This window comes from Pteropus medius, unplaced genomic scaffold, assembly GCF_902729225.1.
Source record: "Pteropus medius unplaced genomic scaffold, Ma_sr-lr_union100, whole genome shotgun sequence".
NCBI lineage: Eukaryota > Metazoa > Chordata > Mammalia > Chiroptera > Pteropodidae > Pteropus > Pteropus medius.
The window spans coordinates 162,852-182,501 of record NW_024349566.1 but is presented as its reverse complement, the minus strand read 5'-3'; the positions used below and the strand labels follow the sequence as shown (position 1 = coordinate 182,501).

The 19,650-nt window shown below is 42.1% G+C and overlaps 1 long non-coding RNA gene and 1 pseudogene across 2 annotated transcripts in view; one reads left to right on the top strand and one right to left on the bottom strand.

Moving 5' to 3' along the window:
- Positions 1-303: 303 nt before the first annotated feature.
- LOC120618887 (uncharacterized) overlaps positions 304-19,650 on the top strand; it is an 87,645-nt gene continuing 68,298 nt past the window's right edge. For both annotated transcript variants that reach the window (XR_005657324.1, XR_005657325.1), the window contains exons 1-2: positions 304-493; positions 6,579-6,707. This is a non-coding gene — a long non-coding RNA (uncharacterized LOC120618887). The remainder of the gene's footprint in view (positions 494-6,578; positions 6,708-19,650) is intronic.
- Positions 771-889, bottom strand: LOC120618965 (uncharacterized; annotated as a pseudogene).

The window sequence follows — 19,650 nt, the reverse complement described above, 5'->3', positions numbered from 1 at the left end:
AGCACACTTCTGTTAGGAAGTGCAGTCTCTTGCAGGGGGCATGCAGTACTGAGAGCATTTCTTCTGCTCTTTTTTCTTGTGCTCCCCTTCTGCTCTCCATGGGACCTCATGGCTCCTCACATAGCTGAGTACAAAAGTGGCATTCAGCCAGACATGCGTGATACAATAAGCTGAAGAATGTTTACATATTTTCTAACTTTGGGGTCTTATTTCTAGCCGCAGGCCTGGATCACAGCTAGACCTTGGACCAGCCAGACCTTGGACCAGCCAGACCTTGGGCCAGTCAGGCCTTGGATCAGCTAGGCCTTGGATAACAGCCAGACCATGGACCAGCCAGGCCCGGCGCCCACAGCTCTGGAAGCAAGGTTCAGGACTCTGAGCAGCTAACCACAGTGCAAACTCTGAGAGCAGATTTGGGGTCTGCTGGGGTCCCTGAACCTTCTCCAGCTGCTGTGTTTAGACACGCTCCAGAAGTCCCAGCTTTTCAAAGTAGGTAAGTTGGTTTTGAAGACACCTGTGGGTCAAGAAAAGGAAGCAGGGAGCAGCTGGCTGTGAGGAGGAGGCTGAGAGTATGGCAGCATTAGATAATCGTGAGGCTCTACGAAGACCTGGGATCACCTTCCTTTTTTATTTTATTTTATTTTATGTTATTTTATGTTATGTTATGTTATTTTATTTTATTATTATTTTTTTAGGTGAGGCAACCCTTGGTTGACCTCACAGATTGTAAGGAACTTGTCAGCTTACAATCCCTTATTTTTTATTTTTTATGCCTACAGCACCTAGTCTTCCTAGTTGGTCTCCCATACAAGTATTAATCAGGCCCGATCCTATTTAGCTTCCGAGATCAGATAGGATCAGGCTTGTTCAGGGTGGCATGGCCGTAGACCTTCCTTTATTTTAATGATATTTTTGGAGCACTTACTAGGACCAGGCCCTGTTCTAATTCTCATTACAACCTTGGCAGTGAGATGCTATTACCATTTTGCAGATGAGGACAACCGAGGCAGATAAGATTAAGAAATTTAGCTAAGGTGGTCACACAGAGAGGGGCTGAGGCCAGGGGAGAACTGAGCAGTCACCTCTAAAATATGTCCTTCCCTGAACCATAGGCTGCCTCCCCCCACAATAGTAAGTGGTTTGGGGTCTTTTCTCTGCTCAGGACTCATTTTATCATCTCTGCAGCTTTGTTCCCACTGGGATCCTTTATCCTGAGTCAGAAATCTTCTGTAAAGATATAGCGGAAGCGAATAAACTCATCAATGGGGAATTGACTGGGTACTTGCTGCATTAAGGTCAAGTCCCTGGTCCTGAGCAGGAGACTGTGCGGTGGGATTGATATTAAGGTGAATTAAATGAGCAAACAAAAGCAGGACAGGTGCCTGCGATGGGAGCCACGTTCTCCTTGAGAAGAATGTAGTCTGTTCTGATGCTACTCAGTGATTCCTTGCTCACAATTAGGGGTGACAGAATCACAAGCAGGAGCCGGCATTTTCTTCATGGCAAGGGGACTGAGTCTGGGATCTCTGTCTTGGGGAGTCACTGGTGGTGTATGAACAATGGAGAAATAAAGGGACAGTTTCTATCACGGGGCTCCAGGTACTGAGAAAGGAAGAGCCTGGTTTTCTGGGTAGAGTGAAGCTGTGCTGTGGTTTTCTAGCTCCACAGAGGGTTTCAAAAGGGTTGAGAGAAGTCCAAGCTCAGTCTTTTCTTAGTATCAGGGTTGTAAGGGCCCACCACCACATTAACATAATGAGTCAATAGGAAAGGCTCTGCTTCTGCCGGGGACTGTGCCAGCTCTGATCTCTGCTCTCCCCTCTGAGGCCAGAGAGGTAGGGGCTGGCCCCTACCTCCTTCTGTTGATTTTCATCTGCTTCCTGCCCTGTATCTCCCCACCTCTGAGGAAAATGGAGGATTGTTCCAGCCGCTCCATGATCTGTCATCTCACTTCCCTGCTTCTCCTCATCCAGCTACCCACTGGGGGGTCCACAGCTGAGTGTGTCCCCATCCCTCTTCTGTGTCTTCATCAGATGGGTGGGAGCCCCCAGGTCCTCTACTGATTTTTTTAGGAATAGTGGCTATTTGTGGAGGTCCTTCTTTAGAAAGATTACGATGTTCCCCTAAACACTAAATATAATTAAAAGTTTAGGAAGAGTCACCAAACCATAAAATGAGGATAAGAGACCTTGTCCAATGAGGAGTGTATGATGTTTTAAAAGTCAGCTATTAAAAATGTGGAAATATGGAAATACCTCTCCTCTCCTTTTTATTTTCTGACTTTGTTGGTATCCTAAGCACTTTTTTATTTATTAACTAATTTTATTCCACAAATATTTATAGAGTGTCAACTATGTGTTAGGTGCTATTCTATGAAGATAAGATTCCTTATCTTCATAGAGCATACATTCTAGCAGGAGATGGTGAATAGTAAAGGCAACAAACCAGTAAAACCTATAGTCTGTTAGAGGAGGTAAGAGGATGAGAAATGCAGTAGAGCAGGGTAGGGAGTCAAGGATTTGGGAGGTGGGTGTGGTCAGTAAGCTGGTCAGTGTAGACAGTGAGATGGGACTGAGACTTGGAGGAGGCGGGCGAGTGAGCCCGTGAGGATCCCTATGGAAAGAGGGCTTCTGTAGGTGGGAACAGCCAGTATGGAGCTGGCAGTGTGCTGGGGTGTTCAGGGAACACAGGAAACAAGAGTTGGCTTGAGCATAGTAAGCTGGAGGGAGAAGCAGTAGTCGGGGGTGGGCCATTGGGGGAACTGGGGGAGCCATTGCTGGTCTTTGAGCAAAGTAGGGACATGGTGTCACTTCCAGGTGAAAAAGGTTACAGACATGGGGGTGGGAGAGGGTAGACACAAGAAGATTAGTCACTGTCATCCTCCAGGTGAGAGGCCAGGGTGACTCAGGCTGAGGTCGAGCAGCACAGGTGAGAAGTCTCTCTTTGAATGTCTGGCAGGGCTTGCGCTGCAGAAGAGTCATGTTGTGGCCTGTCTGCCAGGCTTCAGAAGGCCAAGGACTCTGAGAAGGGGCTGAGGTGAACCTCCTTTTTTAACAAGCAGTGTCTTGGACTCCTGTGAATGATGAGAGTGAGGCAGGTGTTTAACGGAAGTAGCTTTTGGTTCTAGTTTTTAGTTCACACGTAATTCGGCAGAAGAGAAAAACATCGGCAAAAATAATAACGTTAGAGGTGGGAGTTGGGTAGTTCCTGGGAAGTATGATCAAGATCTGACCTAGGTCACAGGTGTACTTTTTGGTCAGTTTCCATTTCTGTCCTAGGAGGGGCCAGATTCGAACTGTGGTTCTCAAATTGTGGTCTGTGGAGCATCAGTGTCACTGTGCCTGTGAACTCCTTAGAAATGCACATGTTAGGGTCCCCTACTGAATCAGAAGCTCTGGGGGTGGGGCCCAGCAATCTGTGTTTTACAAGCTCTGCTGGTAATTCTGATGCCTGCTGAAGTTGAGAACCACAAAATTAGTCTTTCATGGAAGGGTGTGAGGACAGAAGCAGAGGTGGATGAGGGAGTCTCTTTGACATCATTTCCTGGTCACAAAGTTGTGGTCAGAAGATCTTGCCCTGATTCAGAGTCATTACAGCTCAGTCCATCAGGTCAGGGGTCACCTGACGCCTGCCCTCAGCCTGCCTGGGCCTTCCCACCTGGTGGTGTGTTCCCTGCCCCTAGTCTGTGTATCACCACCTTCCTTACATCTGTGTCCACAGAGGAGTTCTTGGTGATTGGCCTCACGGACCATTGTGGCAGTGCTGGGCAGGGACATCATACTGCCCTGTTGTGTGTCTCTGGTCATGAGCGCGGAGAACATGGAGCTGAGGTGATTCCGTTTCAAGTTCTCTGCAGCCGTGTTCATCTATCAAAACCTCCAGGAGCAGAAGGAGGAGCTGATGGCCCAGTACGCAGGGCGGACCTCACTGGAGAGGGAGCACGTCACGCAGGAGAGGCTGCCGTGTGCATCCACAAGGTCCAGGCTTCTGACAATGGGCTGTATTCCTGCTTCTTCAGAAAGGGAGGCTTCTATGAAGAGGCCAGTTTAGAGCTGAAGGTGGCAGATTGATGACTTTATATTCTAGAGTCCTGGAGTATTGGAGATGGGAGGAAACTGGACCATGTAATTTCAGCCCCTCATTCTATAGATGAAGAAAAGGAGGCTCAGTCACTCATTTATTTATTCAATAGAAATATATAGAACCCCTACTACGTGCCAGGTCATGTTCTGAGCACCTGGGACACAACAGCGAACCAAAGATCCCTGCCCTATGGAGCTTATGCTCTAGAGGCAGCACATAAATTCATATATAAATAGATTATAGAGGGTGTTAGGAGGTAGTTAGTACTTAGGATAGGAGGCCAAGTAGAATAGGGGAAGGGGACCAGGATGTGGGGTGTGGGAGGGAAGGTAGGCTTCAGCGTTACACAGAGGCTCAGATGGGGTCTTATTGACAATCTGAACAAAAGTTCGAAGAAAGTAGAGATTTAGTCAGGTGTATATCTGGGAATGAGAGTTCTAAGCAGAGGGAACACCCAGTGTGAAACCTCTGAGGTAGGAGTGTGGCTGGTGTGTTCTGAGCACGCAAGGAAGCCATCATGGTTTGTAAGATGAGTGAATGGGAGTATGGCAAGAGGTGACAATACTGGAATAAAGAGATGTTCCTGGTGTAGGGCGGGATTGATGAAAGCTGCCTGTGGCAGTCAGGAAAAGTTCATAGGGAGTATTTGCTTGAGCAGGCACTCGAATATACTAGACGAGGTCCCAAAGAGCACTTGAGGTTGATGGACTAGAATGTGAGAAGGCAGGTAATTGTGGTTTTTAGCAGATAACAAGATTGTTCTTAAGGCTGGAGTATTTGGGCCCTGAGGGGCACAGGTAATGGAAGTTGGGGGGTTAAGTAGAGAGAACAGTTTGAGAGGGAATGCAGAAGCCAGATCATGGAAGATTTGTGTGCTGTGTTATGGAGTTTGGATGCATTGCTGAGGAAATTTTACACAAAACAGGGCTGGGAATGTTTTCTTTGGCAGCTGTGAGAAAGATGGACAAAAGGTGAGCCAGGCTGGAGACGTGGATGCAGTTGCAAGGTGAAGAGGATGACTTCACGTAGTGTGGCAGTGGGGTGGGACAGGAAGGTTCAGATACCAGTGAGGTGTAGGAAGTAGATCCAACTGAGTGAGTAGATTTAGGGACACAGAGAGTTTGGATGGAGAAGAAGGGACTGCAGAGACACCCAGGGTTTTGCTTTGGCTTGTAGCAAAAGAAAATTCTTTTATTATTGAGTAAGCATAAACCAGAATGTGATGCACATAACAGATCATCCACTAAGAGATTGCAAAGGCAGAAAGAAATCTCACCATTTTATGCAGCCAAGCAGATACAACCCATAACATACATGTTTTCAAGGTAAACAATTACTAATCCTCAAAAAAGAGGAATTGAAAGCACCACTGACCACATGTAGTTCACCCTAAATTTACCTGGTAATTGGGCTGACCATCTATGTTAGCTAATTGGTTTTATCCAGAGGAAAACATACTCTCATATCTTTATGACGGGAGGTGGTTTCACAACTCAGAGCACAGTCCCCACTGAAGTTAGACTTCTGCTCTCCCACAGGAAGGGGGAAGTGAAGTGCTATCTCCCTTGATGCTAACATTTCAAAGAGATGGCTCTGCTTCTTCCCTCTGGCAGGTGTGGGGTCTGCCCCTCAAGTGAGCATCACAGGGCTAGAGGAGGATTGGTCCCCGTAGAGTGCACAGCCTCAGGGTGGTTCCCAAAGCCCCAGGTGCAGTGGAGAGACCTCAGTGGAGAGAAGTTCCTGGAATTCTCTGAGGCCCATTCCCAAGACACTGAAGGGCTGGTGGTGTGAGACACCAGCCTGTGGGCAATGTGATCTGCTCCATTCTCAACCCCATCTTGGGCCAGGAGAAGGCGATGACCATTTTCATCCCAGGTCAGTGCTGCTCCCTGTTCCTAGCAGGGCTGGAAGGAGTGGGCTGGGGGTCCCTGAGTATGTTGGGTTGTCCTGGGCTATGTCCCTGATGGGATCTCTGGCTGGGTGCAGAGCCCTTCTTCCCCTAGGCCTCTCCCTGGAAGCTGACTTTCCTTGTGAGCCTGACTGTGCTTGAGCTCCTCCTACTCCTTGGGCTGGCTATTACACTAAAAGAGAACATTTCGCAAAGCTGCAGGAGCTTTAAGAACTGGAGACTCTGAGTCAGGCTAAGGAGAAGGATAGGCAGACAAAGGAGGAGGCACTGAAGGCCGGAGATAAGGCAGGACAGAACCCAAGGCTGGTGCGTATGGCACCATGTGCGTATGGCACCTGGTGCTGAGAGGGATAAGTTAACAACAGGGCCAGAGTCCAGGGCTCCAGCTCTCCAGTAGGCCCAGGGCCCTTGGCCCAGTGCAGGTGGCTGTGGGGACTCAGAGAGGGCAGCTGGAGCCATGGAGGCTTGGATAGGTCTGGAGTTAGAACTTCTAGGATACAGAGAGTTTCTTTTCTGTGACTCGTCTGGGCACACAGTCTTCCCTTTCCTTAGAGATGGGAGCTTATGCTTTTTTTTACACCTCTTTCAGATGAACTCCAGGCACAACTTGGTAAATTCTGCTTTTCCTCCTGAACTCTCTGTGAGAAATTCTGATTCTGAGCTCACCTGTTTCCTGTATGTTGTTTTTCAGACTGGAGGAAGAGAGTTTACCTGGCTGGTAAGTGACTCTCCAGATGTCTTTGGTTCTCCTGTCCCATCTGTGCCCAGGTGTCCCTTTCCTTGTTTCTGTCTAGATACACATATGTGGACCCCTTTTCTTGAGGCAGAAGTGGGAGCTGGTGGGAAGAAGAACCCTGCTCCACGGCCTCTCCTGATGGGGGCTGCTTTTTCCCACCCAGCACTTGGGAACCTGGATATAATGGCCCCTGGAGTCTGTCATGCATCCTAGGCCTCATTCCAACCCTGACATACCCACTATATTGCTAGTTTTCTAGCCTTTGGTACATGCAGCTCTTGGTCAGCACCTGGAGCCAAAGGCCAGCTATTATATGATTTCATTAAAGGAGCCACATAAATAAATGGGGTCACTAAGTTTAGGATTGTAACCTCCTGTTCTCCAAAATATCATCCAGGTAGTCTGTGCTATTTCTGGAAGGTGCTGATCAAAAAGTCATGGGGGGAGGACTGGGTTGACCACATGTAGGAATGTAGTGGATGGGCTGTCAACATCCTAGAACAGTGATGTTTATCTCCAGAAATAATTTATCTGAGATAGATTGGCCACTTTTACCCCAGAGCTCACCTCACATCCCTGTCCTTGATTTCATCCCCATTTCGCGTTATTTCCCAAATATATCTTTGTCACAAAAAGACTGAATATGAATGCACTTTCTTACAATTATGGAATAATTTACATTTTACTTCCTAAAATATTTCCACACTTAGTATACTTTTTGATCCTGAATAGCAACATGGAGTAGTAAGTAAAACAGGAGTTTTGAGGTTGTTTCGGCACAGAAAAGCTAAGTGACTTGCAAAAATCACACAGCAGCAGCAGGCCAGTGGTGGAACCCAGCTGGTAAAGCAGGTTTCCTGACTTCTGGTCAGGTGATTTCCCACAGCACCTGCTGTTTGCACTTTGCAAGAGGTCATATTCTCTCCAGCTTCTCCCCCTGTAGATGTCTCACTTGTAGACCAGAGGGAGGCCAGGGCCAGCTGATTCACGCTGAGCAGGCTTGTTGTGGCTGAGGTCTCACCAGGGTGTGTTCCCTTTCAGCCTGGAGGAAGGCCCAGCTGTATGCTGGTGACTCTGAGTTTCCCGTGTTTTCACCTCCTTGGCCCTGACTCTACCCCCTTCTCTGTCAGTGGATCCCGCACCAGGATGGGGCTGGCGTCCCTGCTCTCCTTGTCACTTTTGTAGCCTCCATCTGAAGAGTGCAGAGCTCCTTCTAGGGAATACAGATCTACCTCCATTCTGGGCTCAGCCTCTATTGCAGGTCCCCGTTAGGGTTAGCAAAAGCTTCTGAACACATCTTGTTCTACTTATTGGCACTTGTCTTTGGTGCAATGACAATTGCGAGGTCATTTGAAAGGAGAGACTGCAGCCAGTTAATACTGTGTGGATGAAGAATTTCTCTTTCCTAGAAGATTTCTGAAGTCCTGCTTGCCTGGATAGGGGTCAAGTCTTCCTAAGGGGGTCCTTGGTTCCAGATCCTTCTTGCCCTGAAATTCCTCCCCTTTGTAGATCTAGTTTTGTTTTTCCCATTTCTTCCTGGTCCTCTGAACTATTTATCGGTCTTCTCTGTTTCCTAATGCTCTGCTTCCCAGCTAAGCTGGGTTTCTTCCTCTAAGCCTCATTGTCTGCTGAGGAAGTAGTTGCTTTAAAGCAAGTGTTCTAAATCTAGAATCCAGAACCTCTAGGATCTTTATGGCCCTGGGGTGGGTCTGTGAAAGATTTGAAATTACATGCAAAATTCTGTGTATGTTTGTGTAACAGGAACAAAAACGCCACTTATAATTTTTTACAACCATTATTTCTCCTTTTACAAGAATTCTGTATTTCCCCGAGGCACTTGGTCCTGGCTGAGTTTGTTAGGGGCAATGTGTGAAGATTGCAAAAGAAGAAACTTACAGGAGTTAAATTATTTACCAGAGAAAGGTGAACAAGAAAAGACTAGGTGGGTTAGAGAGGAGGAGAGGAGAAGGAAGTAGAATGCCTGAGACTGGCCTTGTAGGGATTTTGGGTGGCTCAGAGTAGTGGAAGAGAGACTGCAAGTCACAACCATCGTGGTTTGACTTGGAGAGTATGCAGAGGGTTTGCAAGTTATTTGGGTGCATGAAATGTAATCGTCTCTTTGGTAAATTTAAATAAAGACATATTTATTTTTAGGCCATTTTGAAGAAACCATCTAATTGAGTTTGCCTCTGATAGTGAGACCATCTCAACCTTCCATTGGAAGTCAGGACAGAAGTGTGGTATGGGGATCCTAAGGCAATGAAAAGCTATCCGGACCAGAGGGCCCTTTAGCACTGGGATGAGTTAAGGATCTGTGCCCTCCAAGCCTGTGTAACATGCCCTTCCTCTGCTCCAGATATTTCTGTTTGTGTTCAGGGATACAGATCGTGAGAGACAGATTGGGGCGAGCCATAGAGTGAAGGAGGCCTGTGGACCAGATGCGAGAGGAACTCTCCTTAGAGAGTCTAACTGATTCTTCCCAGGACTTGTTTCTATACAGTGATGATCATATAGTTTTCTTCTATTATCTCTCCCTTATTTGCAGAACTAAAGTGCATGTGTTTTAATATATACCTTATATCTCTTTTATTTTGTAAGGATAAACACCATTACATGAGAATCGGCATTTTTATATTGACAGGTTCATATTGTAAGATAGACGAATGTCTGATCTCATTCATAAAATTGGAAAAATAACTTGTAATTTAAAGATCTGTGGATATCAAGTGAAGAATGCACCCGATACATTGTAGAGTCTCAAAATTAAATGCCAGTTCTCTTTACTCCTTCATTCCATCTCCTCATTCTTCTTCTTTAGTAATCTCTATTGATTATGATCTAGAAATTTATAGTTAGGTATCAGTTAATGTCTTGGTGAGGAAGTAAATTAAAATTCATTTTTTTTTAAAGGGGCGCAGGGGTAAGCCTATTTTATGTGACTTTATTTCCTTCAAGCAAATTAACAGAGATAGAAATGCAGTTTCTCGGAAGGAGCCTACATAGGTGTAGCCGGTGGTCACAAATTACAACCCAAATGTGCAAGAAAATGTCATTTACTTATTTCTATAAGTGTTTTAATCTTGTTCCTGAGTCTCCATCCTGTTGGAAGCAACAGCCCTCCCACTGCAGACATTTCAGGGTCTTATGACATATATAAGCTTTGCTTTGGTCAATAAGCTTCCTTTCTTCTTCCCGAAAGGGAGTATGGAGGTTGGAAGAGAGATGTGGCCTTGAATCAGTGGGGAAAAGGGTCCTTGTACTCTCCTTTTAGTCATTTCAGATCCTCACCCTGGGGAGGCTAGCTTGATCTTAAGATCCTTGGGTTGGGGCAGGTCCCATTTAGCTGTTTGGTTGGAACTCTTTTATTTTTCTAAACCTCAGTAAATTTCTGTCACCTGTGAAAAATCTGTGTGGTGTTAATTTAGCAGATCAAAGAGAAGGATTTGGGTTCCCCTTTAGTGTGTCAATACCAAAAAACAGAGAACTGCTACTAGAATTAAAATGTGAATAAAGAAGAGAATTTTTAGATGCAGGGTGAATAGCACAAAGCTTTGACCATGATCATGATTCCAGTCATCAACATATTGCCTTTGAGTACTTCCAAGTCCAATGGTAAGGTTAATTGAAAACCTTCTTATCCTGTGTGTATGTTTATTTGTGTATATTAACCATTTTCTTCTTTTCACCGTTATGCTTTTATACAAGTCATTGTACGTTATGTTTATAAGATAGTCTTTAGGTAACAGAACAGTCAATGGGACTGTGAATTTCAGGAAATTTGCAATATAAATATAGCAGTGTTGAATACAGTGGGACTTTCTGTCTCCTCATTTTGGGAAAAGGATGAGAATTTCTTCACTTATAAATGTAGCTTTGTTTTGATGAGTGAAAATGTAGAGTTGTCATGTCGTTTTATGAAAGTTCAAAGTGTGTAAATCGTTTGTATTGAAGCTGAATAGCCGAGGGTGTAGACTGTGCCCGTTATCAATATATTGCTTCTTGGCTCCAAAGCTACCCCATATTTTCTCTGTTTTGTGATACTGGAGCTGGACCCCATAAAAATTTTTTGCCATCTGGCACAATGTTAGCTTTTGTCAGTTCAATGCACTGGAGGGGACACTACAGGACATAGCAGAGGAAATGGGTTCTCTTCTAGGTCTGGTGCTTTTCTTCTTGATTCTACTGTGAGACTGCAGAAGGCCCAGTTTCTCTCACCTTATGGTGAATTTTCTGGCATTGCAGCAGGCTGTTTTCTAGAGGGCAGCTTCCTAGGGGACCTAGTCGCACCCCAATGGGAGGTTTCCTGCCCATGAGCTTTGACCTGTCTCATGTTAGTGAATTTCTTCACTGTCCAGGGGGCCATGGTCCCACCGTGACCAATATCAGACCTGTTGGGAAGATCCTCTCCAAAATTTCTTCCTAACTGTGTACTCTATCTCAACCTTGAGTTAGTGTCTGTTTCTCATATTTGTTATTTCTGTATTTCTTAGAGCTTTCTCTTACTTCTTTTAGCAGTTAACTACTAAAACTACCTGCTGATGGTTCAAAGTTTTTATAAATTTTTTCTTGTTCAAGTGACTGATGTGGTTTCTGTCTCCTGACTGGACAATGAGTCTAAATATCTGAACCACAATGTAGGTTGGAGGAGGGTATGACACTGCTCCCAGTATGTGGGAAAGGGTAGTTGAGGCATTTATAAATTTATTAAAATGGTTAACGCCAACAATAAGTTCATACAAATATACTCTACAGGGTCCTTGTGTGGATTTTAAGTACTCGATTTATCCTCCTTTCCATTTAGCTTATACTTTTATGACACTGTATTATTTTCTGATGAGCTATGAGCATATTTCCTTTGAAATAGGGAGACAAAGAAGGTATGCGTGTGATATAAATTATCCACACAAAATAAGAGTAATTATTACTCCACTAAATAGGAGTGATCTATTCAACCAAGTGGACCAGCTGTCTAAGTAATTCTAGAAATAATGCTTAAGGTAATCATTGCGGTAAAGCTTTGTCAGAATTGACTGATTGAAGAGTTACCTAGGTGTACATTTTGTATTGCATTTATCTTGGAAGTTATAGTGATCAAACTTGCAAAGTGATTTTATGAGCTTTTTATTATCATTTTTTTAGGAAAGTAATTACACAGGAAGTAGATTTTTTTTTCTTGGCCACTTTTATTGCAATGACACTCCATAGTGTGGATATTCTAAACCTTAATCTCCATTTTTATTATAAATTAAAGGCTTGTTTTCTGTGAAGTCACATGACATCTGTTCAGTAGAAAAGATAACTTCAAAGGTTAGTTATTTTCCCACAGGACATTAACCACTATTTTTTTTTTTGACTCAGAATACTTATTTCAAACTGCCCTTCCTTGTGAATAATAAATATCCTATTCTCAAAATGCTGTTTGAGCTTACTTTATATTGTACTATTTCCATCATTGATTAATTAATTGAATACATTTTTTGATTTCTATATTTGAATCATGTTTATGACTTTTGAAAATTATACAAGATTTTATTGCTTTTAGAAACATGTTTTATAAAAGAAACTGTATATTAACTATAAGTGTGAAGCCTTTAAAAGATAAATACATTACAAAAATCCTGCGTGACAAATGTAAAAAATAGAAACAATGAAATACGAGTAATGATATGAGCAAGTATCTCTTCTCTGTAGAATTGTAGAGAAGCCTGAAAGTGGAAGAGACATTTTCTAGATCACCCAGACAGGTCTGGGGCCATATCTCTATTCTAAATGAAATGTTTCATATCATATACTTATGAATCCTCTTCTCATTTTATTATGGTACTCCTCCATATACCTGAGCACCCTCCAGCTTCCATTTAATTAAAAAGTCCTTGGCTGGCATTTCTATCACCTCATTCTTTCTATGAAATTTGATTGTTATCCATCACCTTTTCCACTCACCTTTCTGATTCTTTTTGTATGGTCTCAGTGAAGAGTACATTTGATGGGCACAGAGTTCTTTAGCCAGAGAGGAGCCCCCAAATAGGTATGCGTGAGTCAGGTTGCATCATCCTCCCAAAATGGCTGTGCTTCCCCTCATTGGGACCCCTTGTATGTCCTCCCCAGTACAAAGCTTTGTGGAGGAAAATTCCATGTCTCTTGGGTTAGGCCCAGACTGGATGTTTCTTCCTTGCCAGTGGAGGTATTCCTTGGCTTATATTTCACTTCCCCTGCTCCCATCTTCTTTCCTCCCTTTTTCTCTCTCTCTCCTTCTCTTATGTTTTACCTCTGATAGCTGCATGGCCATTCCAATGGAGGTGGAGGGATGATGTAATAATCCTATGTGATTAAGATGATTATCCATGTTCCATCTAAAATCATTCTCTCATCCAAAGATGTGAATTCCACATTTGGGAATGACTGGGAATATTGCCACACGGTACTTTAAGAAAGCCCCTCTGAGAGGAGAACTATGATGAAGTGCACGCAGCCCTTATATTTTTGATAAGTGTATGCCTGATTAAGCCGGGTTAGTAGAAAGCTAGATCCTTGTCTTTGGTCCATTTCCTCTTATTCTGTCTGGAGATTGTACCTCTGTCCTAAGGTTTGGCATTTTGCTCTGGTGCACACTTGGAAATGTCACAATGAATGACTTGATTGGGTTTACTGCTGGGCTTATTGTAGAGATTTTTCTGGGAGTCTTGCTTGATCTTTTGACCACTGTATCCTCTTTCTGAGAAGCCATATGGCAGAATCTCTCTGGCTTCAGTGTTATAAAAAAAATGATGTAGTATCATAAGAATGTTAAGAAGTTCAACTACATTTTCTGCAAAAGAAAAGAAAAGCAGCAAAGCAAAACAAGGCAGCTATGTAAATGGAAAACTATTTCACTTGACTCAGGACATGTCAGCCTTGGTTTGAGTGTGAAAAGAGAGATTTCAACTCCTGTTTCCTCATGAGGCCTCTGTAACCCCATGGTCTCTCACCATTTGAGCCTGTTCAAGCAGTGAGTGTGATTTTCATGTTTTAAATGCATTTTTTGTTTATCACAATCCTGTTTATAACATTATGCCCATTACTGTACATTTTATATATTTACATTTATCTTATGCATAGAGTTATCCACAGCTAGCTATGGAGCTGGATTTGATGAACCATATAAAGGATTTTCAAAGGTTATTTTGATCATACATAAGTTTTGCCTGTCCAGGAACTGAACTTTTTATGTAAGATGGGACTACATACTATTGGCATTGCTGTGGAGAAACAGGTTTATTTTTATCTTACCTTTTCCTCTAAACTCTTTCTCTGGTTCATTGTTACTCATTCAGTTGAAGCTCAGGCTCTCTCTGCAGTCTAAATGAAATATTTTCATAATTTGGTCTCATATAATCCTGTTTCTTAATTTTGGAGCAGTTATTTAATTAACAGTTAGAACAGATTATATGATAGATGTCTGAGTCTTCTTCAGAATATAAGTCCTATGGAACATGTATCCCCGAAGCCTGGAGCTACTGTGCCTATTATATTACGACTACTTAATACATATTTTTTTTAATGAATATAATTGATTACATTTTATTCTTTGTATTTGCTGCTAGAAATTCAGGTCAATTTGTGGCTTATATATTTCTAACAATTGGCATTTTGTATTTATTTTTTACATTTCCACTCTTTTATTTTCCTTGATTTCTTCTCCTCATTTTAGTTTTATAGTTGTTCTGAAAGCATTTTTTATGAGCTGCTCAAAATTATTATTTAGAATAAAGTAGCATATAAATAAGTACTCAAACAACCCATTATGAGTGAGATATCTGATCCAGCTGAGGCGTTGGACTGTCCTAATCACTACCTTCTCCATGTCACTTTTTCCTTTTTGGCTTCTACAGTGTCAAACCCTTCCACTCATCTGTCTCAATCATTTCTTTTGTCCTTGCAGTCTCTCCTTATACCAGGTTTTAAATGTCTTTGTTTCCTAGGAGTCAGTCTTAGATTCTCTTCTCTTTTCCCCTAGATATAATTTCCTGACATATTCTAGAAGTCGGCTCTTGCCCATGTCCTCAAGACTTTCATATCTATGTCTGCTCAACCCTGTTTTTGAGCTACAGAACTACATTTTTATTTAACTTCTAGACACCCGAGGCATCATGTGGCACATGATATTGTTTTTGTTTTTTGTTGAAAAGGGAAGTTAATTGGTAAATAATTTCTACATTACATTTTAAAATTTAAAATCACCTTCTCATACTACAGGTAATCCATATCAAACTTGTTCAGAATATAACACATTACACTTGCTCTTGATTGCAGAATACTATTTTTCTTTCTGAAATTTCCCTTGATGAATGTCCTTACCAGCATCCCAGATGTCCAAGTCAGAGGTCACACTTAATCTTTCCTCTCAGTCATCACCTTCAGTAATTCTAGAGTTTTGTCAATTCTATTTTCTAAATACCATATATTTCCTCTCATACAGGTTTTTGCCAGTTAAGAAACAGAAAGCAGGAGCCAAATGGGGAGCAAGAGGTAGTACAAACTTTGTTACTAGAAATGGGGGAAGAGAAGGTAGCCTGTGGCTAGGGGAGCTGCAAGTGTTACTCTGGTACTCTTGGAGTGAATGAACGTTTCCAGCTTTGGGATCTCTTGGAATCCAGAAATAATGGCTCCTCTCTGATTATTCCACATTATTTTTTTTTCATTCTTCCAGCCAACATGTTAGTTTAGGCTCTAATGATCTCTGCTCCAGACTGTCGTGTTTGTTTCCTAATCTGCCCAGTTTACTCTCCACATGAATTCATTCTTTCACTCATAAAACATTGAAAACTGAGTATATGCCAGGCAATGTGTGCCTAAAGTACCATGTCCAAGCTTAAAATTTCTTTGAAATTGTATTCTGTAAAAAATATCTATTTTAAATTAAAAAGAATTTTTAAAAGTATTGATTAAGTATGTTGCACAATTTATCTCTTCCTAATGAAGAACAACAAAAACAATAACCTGGAGAGTAAGCTCAGTGCCTGAAGAAGATGTGCCACCCTTGGCCTGAAGGTTTGGGTGCTTGAACTTCCATTTGCAAAGCATTCTAGTATTGGAAAGAGCTTGAGATTTAGAGTCCTGCCTACAGGGGCTTGCATGCTGCATGTCTACTTACCGGCTCTGTCAGGTAGGCAAATGTTTTGCTCCTTTAACCTCATTTTTCTTATCTGTAAAATGGCAATAAGAATACCAGCCTTGTAGGGATGATTGAATGACACTGTTTGGCAAAGCTCCTGGCACCATGGCTTCTATATAGAAGGCAAATAAGAATTCTCCACAGGAGGTTGTGCCTGGTAAGCTAGATGAAAAAGAAAAGTATATTCGAGGTAGGATGAATAAAATATGCAAGTAAACAGAGGCAAAAGAGAGCAAGATCTGCTCAGTAAACACTAAGTGCCGCGGTCCAGCCACGACAGGATCTAGGGGGCCCCGAAGGTGGGCAAGACGTCGGCGCTGGAGACAGTCGACTACACAACTCAGAGGCGGTGTGACACTGTTCCGTTTTATTGTGATTTGAGTACAACTTTTATACTTTTTATTTTGGCATTTGATTATACTTTGTAGTTAAGGTAGCAGGGGGTTAAATTTCTGTGGTTAGGCGAAGCAGAAAAATCTTATAGAGTATATTATTATTAATGTTCATGATTAACTAGTACATTTTTCTCTCAATCATTAGAACAGAACTACCTGATGGAACAATCTCAACTTTTAATTCTTATATCTATTACATAAGATACAGTTTGATTTAAGTAAAGGTGATAGATAGATGTATTCATAACAGCAAGCATTGGCTTGTGGGCAGACATTGTTCTTCTTTCTGCCTGAAGACATCTTTTAAATGCTATTTGATTTATGCTATATCTAAAGTTCAAGCTGAACCTTTCTCATAGCTGTTCAAAAGTTTCCTTGGTGCAGTAATGAGGAAAATACTTATAAAAATCAGTTTTACAAAGCTGCTTTCATAAGCTAAGTTTCTGTTCCTTTGTTTTTTAAGCACCAAGGAGATCCTGACCTAGCCAGCCTTTCTATGAAACTTAAACTACTATAAGGCACATGAATTCTATCTTTATTCACTATATGTATACTATCTTTATTATAAGCTCCTGTATAAGGCAAAGGAAGATCAGGTAATCTTTTCATACTATTAGCCCCCCCTAGGTGGATACCAGAGTTTTCTATTTATCCACTAGGCCACAAAAGGAGGCCCTTCCATAGTAGGCACAGGCTTATGAGTAAATTTCTTATCCTTTACTAATTTTTCTACTAACTGCATGGGAACAGGAGTATAAACTGGTTCCAGTAATTCAGCTTGTTATAATTTATTCATAATATCTTTAAGAGGCGCATCAAAAGGAATTTCCCTTAATAATTGTTCAAATAAAGGGTTTACGCATTCTGGACACGTCAGGGTGACTAGAGCTGATTCCATACGCGGGGAATTTACTATGTTTTCCTCAGAGCCAATTTTGAGGAAATCCATTTGTATAGCGTTTACACTTACTAGAATTTGTGCTACACAAATTCCCCCTATTAATAGGATTGTTTTTAAGAAACCAATTATCCCTAAACACATGCCACATCCTCGTTCTTGGCAATGCATTCCTTGAAGCCTCTGTCCCCATCTCCGGACCTTGTCACGCAGTAGGGTAGAAAGAGGACGTGGCAACTAAGTACTTTGCAATGATGAGAATGTTGGGTGCTGGAATGGGAGCCACAGAGATGAGGCTGATATAGGTTTTGAGTAGAAGGTTAATACCACTACATTTTAGATTTCAGGTCACTCTACAGTGTGGACATTGAAGATATAGGTAGACCCTTAGGAGGCTAAGTCATCCAGATGAAAACTCTAGAAATTCTGTTTTCAGGCAGGCGTAGATTGGGTGGGTTGTGGATAAGGGATAGAACCAATAAGACTTAATACTTGTAGAGTACAAGTGATCAGGTAGAAGAAATTTGGGGTACTTTCCAGTTACTCTGCCTGGGGATATGCTCTGAGACATGAAGTTCAGAAACAGGAATGTATATTTTTGCAGCTTAGTGAATCAAAGCTTTTGCAAGGCTGGATTAAGTTGTAGTAATGGGCCTAAGCCATGGATGGAAGATGTGTCTCAGACAGAATGTGAAAGTGAGAAGACAGCAGGCCAGAACCTTGGAAACAACATCATTGAAGCAAGAGGAGCTCACCAGGGAGAATGAGGACGTTGCATCAGGGAGGCGGGAGGCTTCAACGTACAAGATAGTTTGCACCAAAGAAGATTTCTACCTCTGGGCGAAGGCAGGAGTAGTGTGGGTAATATTTGGATATAGTTTTGCAAGCATTTAATAGCAAATAAAGGAGGGATAATTGTGTCTTTTAGTCCTGTAAACTCTGTGTGTGTGGTCAGAAAGATTCAAAATGATATTGTCTTTTCAAGGGGTTGGCCTTAAGATACGTAATCTTCTAGAACTAGGAAAAGAATTAAAGCCAACAACTATCAAGAAAGGTTAGCACCTTGTCTACTGGATTTAAGACCTGAGTCATTTCTATTCTCTAGTGGGAGTAGAAGTCAAATGGTAAGTACAAAGAGTAGAGAAGTAAATGGGTGGTGAGGAAGTAGAGAGAGTATTAGTATGACTCCTGAAAAACTCAGTTATGAAGAATGGTAGAATGATAGATCCTGACAGTTTCTTTCAAGATTGGAGAATCTTGACTGTATTTATATGTATGTAAGGGGTTAGCAGGGGAGACAGGAGAGAGACTGAAAATGAAGCAAGGGTCTCTGGGAGGTAGGAGATGATGGAATCTAGAGCAGGATACTGAAAGGATGGTCCATAAATGAGCAGCATTAGCATTGCCTGGGAGTTTGTGAGTAATGCAAAATTATTGGACTTCATCCCAGGTCCAATAAATCAGAATCTATGGAGGGTAGGTCTTTAACAAGCCCTCCAGGAGATTCTAATTCACTCTTCAGTTCAAGAATAACTTGACTAGAGCACAAGTGGAGGCCGAAAAATTTGGATAGAAGCAGAAATGTCACTTCTAATATGAAAGAAGGACGTAAGGACAAATATCTGGGGTAGTTGACAGAGTTGTGGCTTGATAAATTTAATTTTCTGTGTGTGCGAGAAATAGCAGGCATGATTCTCCACTGAGAATGAGAACTATTAAGTGTTTTAAGAGGAATGCTGAAGATTTGAAAAAACCGCCCCGGGCAATGGAAAAAGGACATGCTGAAGTGAGCATGTTGGAGGCTCAGAGGATCATGGAAATGAGAGAATTGGGAGTTGGACCAACTTACAGGCCCTTTTTTTTTTTTTTTTTTTTAACCCTCTGGCAACTGAGAAGGCAAAGTTGATCTGATCCAGTAATAGGATGTTTGCAGTGGGAGTGTAGCTGAATTGACTGATCATGGTTTAGGCCAGAAAGTTTCGAGAAATAAAATCGGTAAGGGAAGAAAAGAGACTGAATGAAAACCAAAGGGTGAAGTGCTTGGAGGTACTAACAAGGTCAAAGAAGGACAGTGGGAACACAAGAGTGCTAGAGGTTTAAGGATGGTGGGCTTTGGCTAGAGAGCAAGATGCTGAAGTATGAGGTTTCATAAGGGACCACCAAGTATGACCAAAATGCAAAAACCACCCAATAACTAAGGCAGAGGCTAAAAAGAAGGAAATGGGAAGGAACAAAACCAATTTAAGAAAACTTAAAAAAAGAACTATAATGAATATCTTCAAAGAGATAAAATTAAGTATCACATCTGTGAAAGAACCAGATGGTTAAACAAGGAAATAATTAAAAAATAAGTACAGAGCTCCTAGAAACTTAAAATGAGAGCTCACAATAAGAATTTATAAAGGTATGAGAAAGTAAAGGAGAAGAAGTATAATGCATACATTTCTCTGCTTATGGTTTCCCATAAGATCCTTAAGT